Here is a 14,410-nt window from a genome sequence, read left to right on the forward strand (position 1 = left end):
GAAATGCAAAGGTATAAGTACCACGGATAGTAGGATAGTCGTTACCTTTGGACAGTGATGCTGGCAGTCTTCTGAGGTCCTAGAAAAATGCTGCTTCTTGACCAGCTCAGTAGTTACATGAATTTTTACTTTACAGTATTTCACAAAAGTATAGATTTATGGTTTTTGTGTTTCTGTTACATGTATATTTCTTGCAAAAATTTCTTTAAAAATTATGTCGTGCCGTTTCTGAATTAAGGGTATAAAGCTCATTTCATAGCTAATACCTCGTTTTTCATTTTGTTTTGCTTTTATTTGTTTGAAATTAATTCAGCAGCCCTGGCTGAGTGTGGCTTAGTTGATTGGATGTCATCCTGTGCACTGAAGGGTTAACGATTCAATCTCTAGTCTGGGCACATACTGGAGGCAACCGATTGATGTTTCTCTCTCTCTCTCTCTCCCCATCTCCCTTCCTCTCTTTCTAAAACCAATAGGAATATATATAATACACACACACACACATATATATACACACACACACACATATATATATAAAATTAATTAAGCATCTTCATAATTTTAAATTATGAAATGTAAGTTTTTTATTGTAATGGATAAATAATACATTAACATTGATTCACACATTAGATGTTTACTATATTAAAACAGATCTTAAAAATGCCAGAAGTTGTATCCTTACGTATTCTCAATATATAGCAAAGTCTTCACCTTTCAATTCACTCATCATTACAATGGATTTTCCCAAAGATACACTGTATCTGGTTGAAAGGGGATGTTTAGGACCTTTCCTATTTGAATTTTGTTCTTTTTTTTTTTAGGTTTCATTTTTGAAAAATGTCTTTTAGGTGTAAATTGTGGTAAAAGCTTTACCTCAATTAATTAACCAGAACTTTTTTCTCTCATAGATCATTAGAATTGTGTAATTGAGCATGTGTGTGTGTGTATTCATAATTGGCTCCAAGTCCAATTTGTGATGTACAAATCATCCCAGTATTGCCAAATGTTTGCACTTTACTTTTTGTCTTCCTAGGGTTGATATTTTACTCTGATGTTCTCTGGTTGTGATTTTTTTTTAATCTAGCTTCTGAATTTTGTTCCAGTAATTCAGATTATTTTTACATTAAAGAGAACACATGAATGAATATACAAACGAATGAATGAATGTTGGATGACATTGACTTGTGCTTATGAAACTGCTGGTTCTTTATAGTTCTTGTGGATGAAGTAAAGTTCAAAAGTTTAAACAAGCTATGCAGACTGTTTTTCTCTCCTTTAAAGGGCTCTTGCTTGTCAAATGAGAGTAAATATTTATAGTTGGCTATGGAAAAATGTTCTGAGGGTGAAGAAAATGATTTTAATAGAACTGTATCCTTAATAGATGATAGATACAAAAATCCGTTCATATGCAGAAAGCTGGACAAGTGAAGTAATGGTAGGCAGCAGTTATTTAGTTAATGTTAAGTGCTTATTAGTATCCATTCAAAGGAAGTGCATAATTATGTTATTGTACATTATGCTGTATGTATGCAATTGCATTTTGAAAAGATTTACTTTTCCTTTCCCTTTTGAATTGCCGAAGCACTTTTGTTGAAATAGGAGATTTTAAAACTGATTTCAATCAAGAAAGGAAATATGTTTGTTTTTTTTAATAGTTTTCAGATAGTGGCAGAATAATGTGAGCAGCATGATATAATGGAAACTCTATAGGCTCTGTTTAAATAGGGGCAAATAATTTCATTCCTCCGAATCAACCTCAGGGCTTTATTCAACAGTAACAGGTATAGCAATACCTAGCAACAAGGTTGTAGTAGATGTTATATCAAATGAGGTATATAAAGTGCCTGGCATGTATCAGCTAGTCAGTATATGTTTATTTTCTTCTCTTTCTATCACCATATTTTCAACAGGAGAAAGCTAGCATTCCCTGAGGCAAAACAATATTATTTTAAATTATCTGTTTATTTTTGTCTATTATTATGTGAAATCCTGGGGGGTTTTTTCCTTGAAAAGTGAGGTTATTGCCACACAATGCAAGGAAGTAATTTGTGATGGTTCTTATTTGAAAGAGAAGCGAAATTTTCCTCAGTGGATGTAGAAAGAGAGGGGAAATGTGGATGGTTATTTGGATGAGGGCTGAGAGGTGAGAGAGACAGTAGGTAGATAAAGGAGTTATTGGCCTTGTGTCTTGAGAAAACAAATATACACCACTCCCCACCCCCACCACATTAGTGGCTCTTCTCACACAGCTAAATTTAAGTCAAGAGGAATAAAAGTAACAGTGGTTGTGGGGGTAAACACTTGGGGCAGAAAGCTTCTACTTTTGCACAACTCTTTGCTTTATTGGGTCTTGAATAAAATCAAACAGGAAAGACTTTAGACCTGTGAAGCTGCCAAAAATGTAGTGGTCTCTGGATTCTTGACAGCTGAACTGCCAGGATCTTGTGGTGTATAAAACGCTGGAAGGAATCATTCTGCTGAGGAGCAAGTGACAGGTCTGCTGGATTCCAGTAATCTGAGAAAGTGCCAGAGACGCGCTCTTACGGTTTCATTGGGGTGGCTTCCGTGTCGGACTTCTACATGGTCCTCATTCGTAGTTACCCCAATTTATTTTACAGACCAGTACAAGGAAATCCTAGGACTCCAGAACTGGGAGGAGCTGGAGAAATTATCTAACTCCAGCTCTTTATTTCAAATGAGGAAACTGAGGCTTAGAGGCCTCAGAGTGACTTCCCCAGAATTACTTAGCAAGTTGATGTTAGAACTAAGGCCAGGATCTGAGTCTCTGAATTCCTGAATAAATGCTCATAGCAGGAGAAACCAGTCTTTAAAAATATAACGTGTGCTTCTACCCATTTAACATTACTCAACTCCGCAAGTCAGTATCTTAAATTAAAAACAGAAAGAAAATAAACAATTCCTCCTTTTCCTTCTGTAGTTTAGGAAGAATTCATACCTTTGACCCAAACTCCTGAAACCCTTGCTTCAAGACACAAACCAAGAGAGAGCATCTGAGGTCTTCAGAAAATATTAACCATGAGCCCTGGCCGGTTTTGATCAGTGGCTAAAGCATTGGCCCGTGGACTGAAGGGTTGCAGGTTCAATTCCTGGTCAAGGGCATGTACCTGGGTTGCAGGTTTGATCCCCAGCCCCTGTGAGGGTCCTGTGGGAGGCAACCAATCGAAGTGTCTCACATCGATGTTTCTCTCTCTCTCTCTCTCTGCCCCCCCTCCACCCTCTACCCTCCCTCTCTTTCACTCTATCTAAAAAAATATCAATGGAAAAATATCCTCCGGTGAAGATTAACCACAACAACAAAAAAATGTTAACCATGAGTAAACAAAGAACCCTGCTGTGTGGTAGCTCCCATTGCTCTGGGGAAGGGGAAGTGGAGAGGAGACTCAAAGAGAAGAGGAAAGAAAAAGGTTTTATAAGTGCAAATAATTTCAACGTAGTAGGTGCTTCATAAATATGTACTGACAGATTTGTACTTCCTTGATAAGATAAAACCATCAGCAGTCACTGTCAAACTCAAAAGTATTTTTATGTATTGATTAATTATACATAAGAATGACCACATCTTGATTATGCACTGTGCACCACGCCACCAGGTACCTGGGATGAGCTGCAGGAAGCAAGTGGTCTGTCTAAACTGCCTGTTGCGAAAATATTCCTGTTGCTAAAAGCCCTGTAAACTGTCTAAATAGCTTTGTGTAATAATGTAGGTTATGTAAGTTTCTAGAATCAACATCTGAAATGTGAGATGTTACTCCTAAAAGTGCATATATTGATACACAGAATGTGTGTGTGTGTGTGTGTGTGTGTGTGTGTACATACATACATACAGGGATGGGGCAAAAGTAGGTTGTAGTTGTATGTGAAACACCAGATTTATTCTTGTATTAGTATTTATTAATCATGGTGTTCTTTTTCTATTTGTTGTTGTTTTGTTCACAATATAAAAATCAGCACTTTTTTTTTTTTTTAATCCTCACCTGAGGACATCCTTCTATTCCTTGTTCAGGTAGAGTGGGAGGGAGAGAGAGGAACAGAGAGAGAGAGAGAGAGAAACATCGATGTGAAAGGGACACATCGAGTGGCTGCCACCCATACGACCGACCAGGGCCGGGGACAAACTGCAACCGAGGTACGTGCCCTTAGCGGGAACCGAACCCGGGTCTCTCCAGACCACAGGCCGACGCTCTAACCGCTGAGCCAAACTGACCAGGGCAAAATCAGCACTTTTAATAGGGCAGCTGACCCTGAGGTACAAGGGCACTGTCCACAGCACCCCACTCCTCTGCCACAGTGTCCTTTTAGCTACAATGCCACACAGAAGCTCCTCTTGGGATGGCCTTTGGGGAGCAGATCTCAGTCCTGAAATACACAAAGCGAACTCTGCCTGAGGCCATCAGTCACTGGGCTGCAGTCTTATCAAATCCTGGCAGGGCTCCTCCCCTCAGTGGGAAGGAGACTGTCCAGCCACCCCAAGCTGGTCCCTCAGGTCACTGCTTGGCCTTCTTCACGATGGTGCCCATGACAGAAATCACAGTGGTCTTGGAGCCACTGGCACTGAAATCAGGGCAATATTTTTCATATGAACAACTGTAAACATACTTTTGCCTGCCCCGTATTTGTATTCTCTTAAGCTTCGGGCTGTCAGATCCTCCTTGTTTATTAATGTCCTCACCAGCAAGGGAGCAGGAAAAACATCAGAGATAAATTCAACCTAGATGAGGTAGAAATTATCAACAAACATGAGGTTGAACATTTGGGCTTATGAAATGCATCTGATTAATCTCCCTTTGCTCTTTATTCAGATTAAAATTGATAACCATTAATATATTAATATCATAAGAATTTGTCACATGGACTTTGAGTGCACTTAATCAAGTAGGTAGTGTGTGATGTTTAGGAGATGGATGTGAGTTTTGGACTTAACTATGTGACTTTGGCAAGTTAACCACTGTAAATTTTCATTTGCTCTTATTTAAAAATGAGATAAAGTCATATTGTTGTAAGATAATGTGTATAATGTGTTAAACACAGTGCCTAATATGTAGTGAGCTCACTAAGTATCAGCTAGTATTATTGATGAAAAGGTATGATTCCCTTTTTGTAAATAATCAAATGTTCTTATGAAATGCATTTCTGCTTTAGAGAATTATGCTTGTTTTGCCCATCATTTTTAAAAGAAAAAATTGGCACTTGAGTTTAAGCATATAGAAATGAAAGATTTGAAATGGACATTCCTCCTTTCTCAAATCAGATTCCATATTTCTATTAATATTTAAGTGAGTTCTTGTTTTCTGTGTTGTTGTTTTTTAAAAAAAACACCTTTTTTTTTTTTCTGAGTTACTTCCTTTTGATGTAGAATCACAAATCTGATCTGAGCCCGGCCAGTGTGTCTTAGTTGGTTGAGCATGGTCCCATGCACCAGGAGGTCACAGGTTCCATTCCAGTCAGGGCACATGACCAGGTTGTGGGCTCGATCCCCAGTAGAGAGTGTGCAGAAGGCAGTCAGTCAGTCAGTGTTTCTCTTCTTATAGATGTTTCTCTCTCTCTCTTCCTCTCCCTTCCTCTCTCTGAAATCAATAAAAACTTTTTTTTTTAATCTTTACCCAAGGGTATTTTTCCATTTATCTTCAGATAGAGTGGGAGGGAGAGAGATAGAGGAAAAAACATCGACACTAGAGAGACACATTGACTGGTTGCCTCCCACATGACCCCGACCAGGGGGTGGGACCAAACCGCAACCGAGGTACGTGCCCTTGACTAGAATCAAACCCAAGACTCATTGGTCCGTGGGCCGATGCTCTAACCGCTGAGCCAAACTGGCCAGGGTTAAAAACATATTTTTTAAAAATCAAATCTGATGGAACATTAAAGAAAATTTATTTGTGTGTATTGTAAAAGGTAAGCACTCACAATTTTGAAATGGAATGCTTAGATTTTTCCTTATGTACCTGTATTTGGACCAGACGCCAACTGGTCCAAACACTAATATTTTGCCTCCATTTCTGAGGGCACATTTTCTCTGTTATTTCTCGCATTAAGGTGAAACCTACTTCTGTGAGCTCACATTACTATAAGGTGAGCCTGCTTCTCTGGGCTCGACTTATGCTGGTTCCTCACGTGGCCTTTTCTCCAGACCCTGCTTCTCCTCCTGCATGTCTCTGGTTGCCCTTGACCTTTCAGAGTCAATACCCAGAGTTGTTCCCGTGAAGCTATTTGTGTGATGTATACTTAGTTCATCAGAGTATAATTGGAATCACGTTTCCTCTTATACGAATGCTGCGTTATTAAAGCTGTACATAATAACCCAGTGCCTCACAGACTTCCATATATCACTTGAGAAAGCTAGGGCTTATGAATCTTTGGACTTCTTGGACTATTCCATTTGTTATCGTAGCAGCTCTTTGTGTAATGGCCTTTTGGTTTATTTGTGTTTTTCTCCTAGCTCTGCCAGCTTTTCCATTGTTTATTTACAAAAGTCCTTCCCCATAGGATCTAGTAATAAATAAGGAGTGAAAGCACTATGTTGCTTTCCATAGGAGTGCTGTAATTGATAACAAAACCTCTAAATCAAAAAAACCATGATGTTTTACTTCTAAACAAAAAGCAGAAAGAGCCCATGTGTTAGGCAGCTGTGGTGGAAGCAAAGAACACTGGCCTTTGAAAAACAAAAACTAGGTTTCAGATTTGGAACTTGCAATTTACTTGCTGTCTGATCTTGGCTGAATCTTGAGGCTCTAGTTTTAAATTGCTGTATTTGTGAAATGGAGAAGATATTGCCTCCTTCATGGATTGAGAGCATAAAATAATAAAATATGTGTAAGCACTGTTTTATAAACTGAAAGTACCAAATAGATGGAACTTATTAATATACATGGAGCCCTGGCTGGCTTGGCTTGGCTGTTAGAGTGTCGGCCCACAGACCGAGGGGTCGCAGGTTCAATTGCCAGTCAAGGGTGAGTACCTGGGTTGCAGGTTTGATTCCCGGTGGGGGTCATGCAGGAGGCAACCAATCAATGTGTATCTCTCGCATCGATGTTTCTCTCTGTGTCTCTCCCTCTCTCCCTTCCATTCTATCTGAAAATGAGTGGGAAAATATCCTCAGATGAGGATTAAAAAAATATATATATATATACATATATATATATATGTATATATATATCATCTCTGTGTTAAGGGACACATAAGCAAAAGGTTCTATTTAATTATTTAAAAACAAAATTGTATTTTCAAAAGTTTATTTTAATTTTTTTATTTTTACGTGTTAGACCCAAATATGTAATTTTGCTATAAAAATTTGATTTGATGAACAATAAGAAAGTAAAGGCATTTAGAAATTCTGATAAAAAGTTGTCCAGTGATGTTATAGTCCAATCACAATGCAATAAAAATGTGGCATGATTTTAAGCAATTATAAAAACTAAAAAGGAAATCCATTCAACCTTTATTCTGGTAACATGCTGCTCTTTTGAATGACAGTTCATAAAAGTGGACCTCTGGAAATAGAAATGTAGTTCTAACACATTACTTATATCTGCTGTGAGTAATATTTATATGTCACCATACAGTAAACACAGATTATTTGCCTTTAATTTTTAGAAACAACATATAAACAAAGCATAGGAGGGTTAGTTGATAATTTGAAAAATAAATAAATAAGGTAGCAGCCAGAAGTTAGGACACAGAAGGAGTTTGGAGAGTTGGGAAGAGAGAGTCACTACTAGCCTGCTTTATGTTGTGGGGAGTTAAAAATTGATGGAACAACAAATAGAGCTGAAAGTGTGTTATTTAAAGTAAAAAGTGATCAGTAAAAGAACAAAACAATAACTTCAAATTGTGACGAGGAGGAAGAAGAAGAATAAAGGGTAATGAGTTAAGCAAATCCTCATTTCTTGGTAGAAAGTCAATAGATGTTTGAAACTTACACACTGAGAACTATTAAGTATATTATTTAAGGTTGTGAATGTAAATGATCAGAAGAGTTATGAACAAATGGCTAAAGATGGTGGGCTTTGAGAGCAGTACTGAAACTTTGTTTAAATCACCCAAGGACATTTAGAGAGAAGGGAAGGGAGAGAGCAAGTGAGAGAGAGAGAAACATAGATATGAGAGAAAAACATCAGTCGGTTGATTGGTTGCCTCCCCACTCACACATCTGGGGATCGAACCTGTAACCTGTGTATGTGCCCTGACCAGGCATTGAACTCAAGACCTTTCGATATACTGAATGACACTCCAACCACTGAACCACACCAGGCCAGGGTGGGGTTAGAACCTATTTTTCATTATAAGTCATGTACACATATTCCTTTGATTCAAGCACTTTTTAAAACATAATAGCAAAAAGCCATGGATGGATACCGCGGCATAGCTCACCACAGCCCCGAATCTACTGTAATTCTTCCAGCCTGGAGTCATCGCGCTGCCCTGTTGTGTCTGCTCACCGCTCCTTCTGAACTCTCCGTGTCCCGCTCTCACACCTGGGAGCATGGAGTGCTTTTGCTTTCCAGCCTAGGGCCAGCCTATTCCACACTGTGTTTTATGTCATCCGTGGAAATTCTTAGTTATCATGTTTGTTGAAATGTCAAGGTAGTAAATTTCTATAAACCAAAATAGAGTCCGTACAGGATTCAGGTATGTTAGTAAGTGAAACCGTGTATCTGCTGCTTGGAAAATGGCTTTCCTTACACCAAGAGTTTTACCAAGATTTTACTATGAAAGTCATGCAGCAGAAGAGAATATTGATTGTCCAAAATATTGGAAATTTTATGGAAGTACTGTTTTATTTCCTGTATATTTCTATTAAGTTTACCTTAATTTTTTTTCTAATGAAGAGGTAGTATACCAGATCAGCTTGGACACATTCATTTTTATTTAAAATTTATTGCAAAAGGACAGTTTTCCTTTCCTTGTCAATCATATATTTTGTAAGCATGTGATTTCCTTGATGGCTTAGAGCTCTAGTCATCCAGCAACAACTTCCAGGAATTACATTTTATAGATTATTTGTGTTTCCCAAATCACATGTTACTTGCAAAATGTAAGTCAAATTCTTTAATTTTTTTTATATCTTTTCATTGATCTAACAACAGTGACAAAACAATAGGAAAGAGTTGATTAACATTTAAACTTGTTGTACTTCGTAGCACTTAAGTATTTCCTAAATGTTTTCCCGGAACTATAAATCAAGCTATTACTGGCAATTAGTTTGATTTACAAAGCACAGTTTTCTATTTTCAACTAGGTGTTTATTTTACTAGCACAAAGAACTTGTGAAAATTATTTATTTAGAAAAATAGTTAAAAGATTTGAATGTTATTTTCTCAAATTATATAAAACTACATAAAATTTAAAAAAATACACACATTAAATTTTGTTAAATTTTAATACATAGAAGCTTGAGATAAGGGGAACAAGAGGAGCGGCTCCATTACACCAAACAAATGGCATGTGTCCCTGTCTGCTCTGGTGCGTAATGAGGATGTCACCAGTGTTGCTGGCTCTCTGGGTAGACCATGTTTGCTCCTTCCTCATTCTGCAGGGGCAGGAGTGCTGGCTCAGTCTTTCCACTTCTCCTCCTGCCACTTGTGCAGCTTAGTGTGTGCTGGTTTTCACAAACACTCAGAGTGCTTACCGCAAGCCAGGCTCCACTCTTCATTCCTCCCTTTCATCCCTCTCCTGCCCTGGTGTTGGATGTATCCTCAAATGAAGTAGCCGTGCTTCTTCCAGCATCCTCTCTGGTAGCATCCGGTCAACTCTTTTTCCATTCATTTGAGAAAGGCAGACCTGGTCTCTAGTGGATCCTCATTCTTTGATGATGTGTGTATTTGTTAGAGCCACAGCCTCAGAGCCAGCATGTCGTGGGCAGCAGGGTCTCTCCTACTTCCTGTAGGGCAGGGCAGGGCATCCTCTGGTCTCCTGTCCGCCTCTGCCTCTTTTTTCTACTTTTCTTCCGCCTGCTGTCCTCATATCCGCCGTCGTCTCCTTCCTTTCTAGGTCCTGAATAGGCATGAGCCTTCAGGGGCATCTGGCATTGGTCCGCTCTGCCTGGTTAATGATGCAGATGTTAGCTTTTTCCTAAACCACAATGTATAGACACTATTCCCCTTGCTGGGGTCCATAGAAGACTTATAACTAAACTTTTTACAAAGCCCATGAGAAAGCCTTTATTACCTGCTAATTCTATGATTACCATGCTGTCTGATTTGAAAAGCTAAGCAGAATTGAGTTCTTGGAAAATACTGGGCAGAATGACTGTCAACGTTCTCAAGGTTCACCAGCTCTTACCTCTGCCACCCCAGTTGTAAGAACACACAGCCAGATATGGTGGTTAATAATAATTTTGGTGGCTTTAATGGGTTTAAAGGACAATGTAATACAATGGTAAAGTCACCCAAGTTTAGCAAATACCAGTTCTACTACTTTCCAGTTGTTTAGCATTGGCCAGTTCACACAATTATTATTAAAATTTGTGAAAATAAACCTGAAATGGTACTTATTTCTTAAGCTAGTTATAGGATTCAGTGAGATAATATGTAAAGCACCTCACACAGGGCCTAACATTAAAAACAAACAAAAAAAAAAAAAAAAACACTAGGTAAATATTTGTTCTTTCTTATTGCTACCATTGGCAAGCAGTTACTATGTAATGGACATTATAACACATTAAGTACTTTTGTAAAAAATATGTTTTTATTGATTTTTTTTTTCAGGGAGAGACAGAAACATCAATGTGAGAGAGAAACATTGATCAGCTTCCTCTTGCACGCCCCCTACTGGGGATCAAGTCTGAAACCTGGACGTGTGCCCTGACCAGCAATCAAACCAGGACCTCTCAGTCCATGGGATGATGCTCAATCCACTGAGCCACACCAGCTGGGTCGTATTAAGTACTCTTACATACACGTGTTCACATCATCAGGAGCTCTCCAAACAGGATCATCCCCAAACTATACTTCCCCTGTAAGCTCTCTGCATTTTTTTTTCATAAAGGGCAGTAGCAGCGTAGCTTTGCTCAGAAAATGTCCTTCATCAACTTGTTAGCACCAGGAGTGAGCAAGCTTTTTCTGAAGCTTCCAAGAGAGATCCTGGTAAACAAGAGGGTTCTTTCTTCTGTTAAACTGCTTGGTACTCACTGACTACATCAACAAACAGGGATTCAGTCACTTCCTTTCCAAATAGAAGTCACTGAGCAGTGAGCAGTTTCTGGGTAAGGGCCATCTACTCAGTAAGTTTCACCAGTTTCCTGGCAGATTTTCCAGGCAGCCTTACTGTTCTGCACAACTTGTTTCCCAACTAAAAGATGGCAGACAGCATAACAAGGCCAGTGTGCTCATCTTTGCCTTGTTCATTCCCTGCTTAACTCGGGCATCTCATTTTAAAGAGCCCCCTGCTTCCATTTGACTCACACATAAGAACCAGGGGAGTCTTACCTGACTGTGAGCCACGTTTCTTAATCAAAATGGGAGACATTTTCTTCTAATAGGCTAACCTATGAGGTCACAGAATCACACAGAACCTTTCATAATTGTTCCTCATGGTCACCAATAGGACAGTAACTCAGCAAGAATAGAAAGAGGGGGAAATTGGATCAGGTTCTTGAACAGTATCTCCTTTAGGGTCTCTCAACATGAGCACTATTGTCATTTTGAACTGGATAATTCTTTGTTGTGAGAGCTGTTCTGTGCATCATAGGATGTTTGCCAGTATACTTGGCCTCCACCTACTAGATGCCAGCAGCATCACACCCTGTCCCCAAAGAAGTGTCTCCGGATATTGCCCACTGTCCTGGGGTGGGGAGGTGACGGAGTGAAATCATCTCCAGTTGTTTCTTCTGGATAAATAAGCAGGTCTGTCAGATGTCCCTGTTAAATTTTGCCTCCTGAAAGGAAAGGACTATCTTCTGGAAATGCCTGTTTCCTTTTTTTTTACAAGTTGTTAATCTGATTTTTGATGCTTAGTCCTCATCCAGAAGACATCAGGCAGTAAAAAGGACAGAACTATCATCAGAAAACTGAATTTCCCCCAGCACTGCCATCAGCCTTGATCTTGAGCAAATCCCTGAACAGCTCTGAACCTTAGTTTACCCACCCTCCAAAGAGGTTGTGGAAACGAGAAAATTGAGGCTATGAAAGCACCTTTAAAAACCAAAGAAGGTACCCAGCTTGGTTTCTGATACCATTATTCAATAAAATGAACCAGGGCTCTCTGGAGAAATGTCTGACCCTAGGACTGGGGCAGGCAGTATACAAAATGAGCCTGTAACATCTTGTAGCCTTGGATGCAGAGAGTAGGGAAATGCTAAAAAAAAAAAAAAAGATGGGGTATATAGAAGGGACACAGGAATCAAATAATAAAGCTCCCAATGGCCAAAGCTGGAATAATTTGAGAACAGAATAAATAAAGTGGTATCAGATTATAACCCAAAGGATAAAACAAATATCAATGAGTCATTCTAATATAAATTAGTGATAGAACAAATAAATATATGGGGAGAAGAGATTACTTTCCTATGCAAAAGAATTCCAAATAATTTATGCAGACACTTGGCCCTCAAGGAGATGGAGCGTAACTTAACTCTTTAGTTGTGGGCTGTGACTAGTGACTTCCTTCCAGTGATTATAGTATAGAAAGAGGAAAAAAGGCCAACTTGCAGTAGAGAAGCTAGCACTGCTGCAGCCCGAGGATGAAGGTCAACATCAACTGTGGTAATGTATGGAGAATATCACCTAACCTCTGTGGTCTTCCTCCTAAAAATCCACAACCCAAGTCTCACTATGGGGAAAAAAAAAAATCAGACAAATCTCAAATGAGGGACATTCTACAAAAGACTTGACCAGGACTCCTCACAACTGACAAGGACATCAGAAACAAGAAAAGTCTGAAACCATCACAGCCAAGAGGAACCTAAGGAGACATGACCACTAATATCATAGAGCATCCTCGAGGAATCCTGAAACGGGAAATGTACATTAGGTGAAAGCTAAGGAAATATGAATAAAGTGTAGACGTTAGTTAATAATATATCAATGTTTATTCATTATTTGTGACAAACATATGCTATTTTAAGTTAAATTTTAAAAAGACAGAGCTAAATGAAGCTAAGGGACTTTTATAAGTGTCATTTTTATCTGGAAGGATATGTCATCGAGCACTAATTTATTATTTTCTAAGTTTTTATAGTCTGTTCATGGAATTCTCTCCCCAAATTGATTCTCACAATGATGTTATTGTCCTTATCAGTCATGCATCATCTCTCCTCCTACTGGCTTGGAGCACTTTTAGGTTTCCAACTAAAGAGGCCAAAGAGGGTCACATAACAGCTCTTCACCTTGTTGGCTTGAGACCAGGTTTGCTTTCTCTTACGAGGAAATCCAAGGTCTTTCTTCCAAGGTCTAGAAGTGGGGATGGAAGAAAGTAAGGAGGTACTCTGACAGCGCCCCTCTACTGCTGAGGGGGAAGCCCGGAACTGACCAGCAGGAATGAAACTGGATGTGTACAGGCTAGGAGTGGAAGACGGGGGATCCGGGAACCTTGCAGAGACAATATGTTAGAGGATTAAAAAAACTTTAGGTAACTAGAACTAGTTCCTCTATGATCTCTCAACTTTCTGGCTTTAGCCATGACACTTAACTGTATACAGTTGACCATTGAACATTATGGAGATTCAGGGTGCCGACACCCCCATGCAGTAAAAATATCTACATATAACTCTTTGGCTCCCCTAAAACTTAACTACTATTAGCCTGCTATTAACCAGAAGCCTACTGATAAAATAAATTGTCGATTAACACATATTTTCTATGTTCTACCTATTATATGCTGTATTCTTACAATAGGTAAGCTAGAGAAAAGAGAATGTTATTTAAAAAATTATAATGAGCCCTGGCCAGTTTTGCTCAGTGGTTAGAGCATCAGCCCGTGAACCAAAGAGTCCCGGGTTTGATTCTAGCCAAGGGCATGTACCTCTGTTGTGGTTCACCCCTGGCCCTGGCTGGGGTCGTGCAGGTGGCAACCAGTCAATGTGTCTCTCTTGCATCAATGATTCTCTCTCTCTCCCTCTCTCTCCCTCTATCCCTCTTTCTCTCTCTCTCCCTCCCTCCCTCCTCTCTCTCTTCCCCCCTCCCACTCTGTCTGAAGATACTTGTGAAAATATCCTCGAGTGAAGATTGAAAAAACTGTAAGGAAGAGAAAATACATTAACAGTATTTGTTGATAAAAATTCACATATAAGTAGACTTGCACAGTTTAAACCTGTGTAGTTCCAGGGTCAATTGTAATTGGATGTTATCCTCACATCCTTATTGCCATGAACAATACTGTTTATTAATTCTGTGCATATAGTACCATATAAAAGTATTATCTGAATGTGGTACATTATAGAAAATGAATTCATGAT

The 14,410-nt window shown here is 39.1% G+C and overlaps 1 protein-coding gene across 2 annotated transcripts in view; it reads left to right on the forward strand.

Annotated features, from left to right (window-relative positions):
* Positions 1-14,410, forward strand: part of NT5DC1 (5'-nucleotidase domain containing 1) — a 130,987-nt gene that overhangs the window by 70,513 nt on the left and 46,064 nt on the right. The gene's annotated exons all lie outside the window — the stretch shown is intronic.

Source organism: Molossus molossus, unplaced genomic scaffold (genome assembly GCF_014108415.1).
Source record: "Molossus molossus isolate mMolMol1 unplaced genomic scaffold, mMolMol1.p scaffold_m16_p_8, whole genome shotgun sequence".
NCBI lineage: Eukaryota > Metazoa > Chordata > Mammalia > Chiroptera > Molossidae > Molossus > Molossus molossus.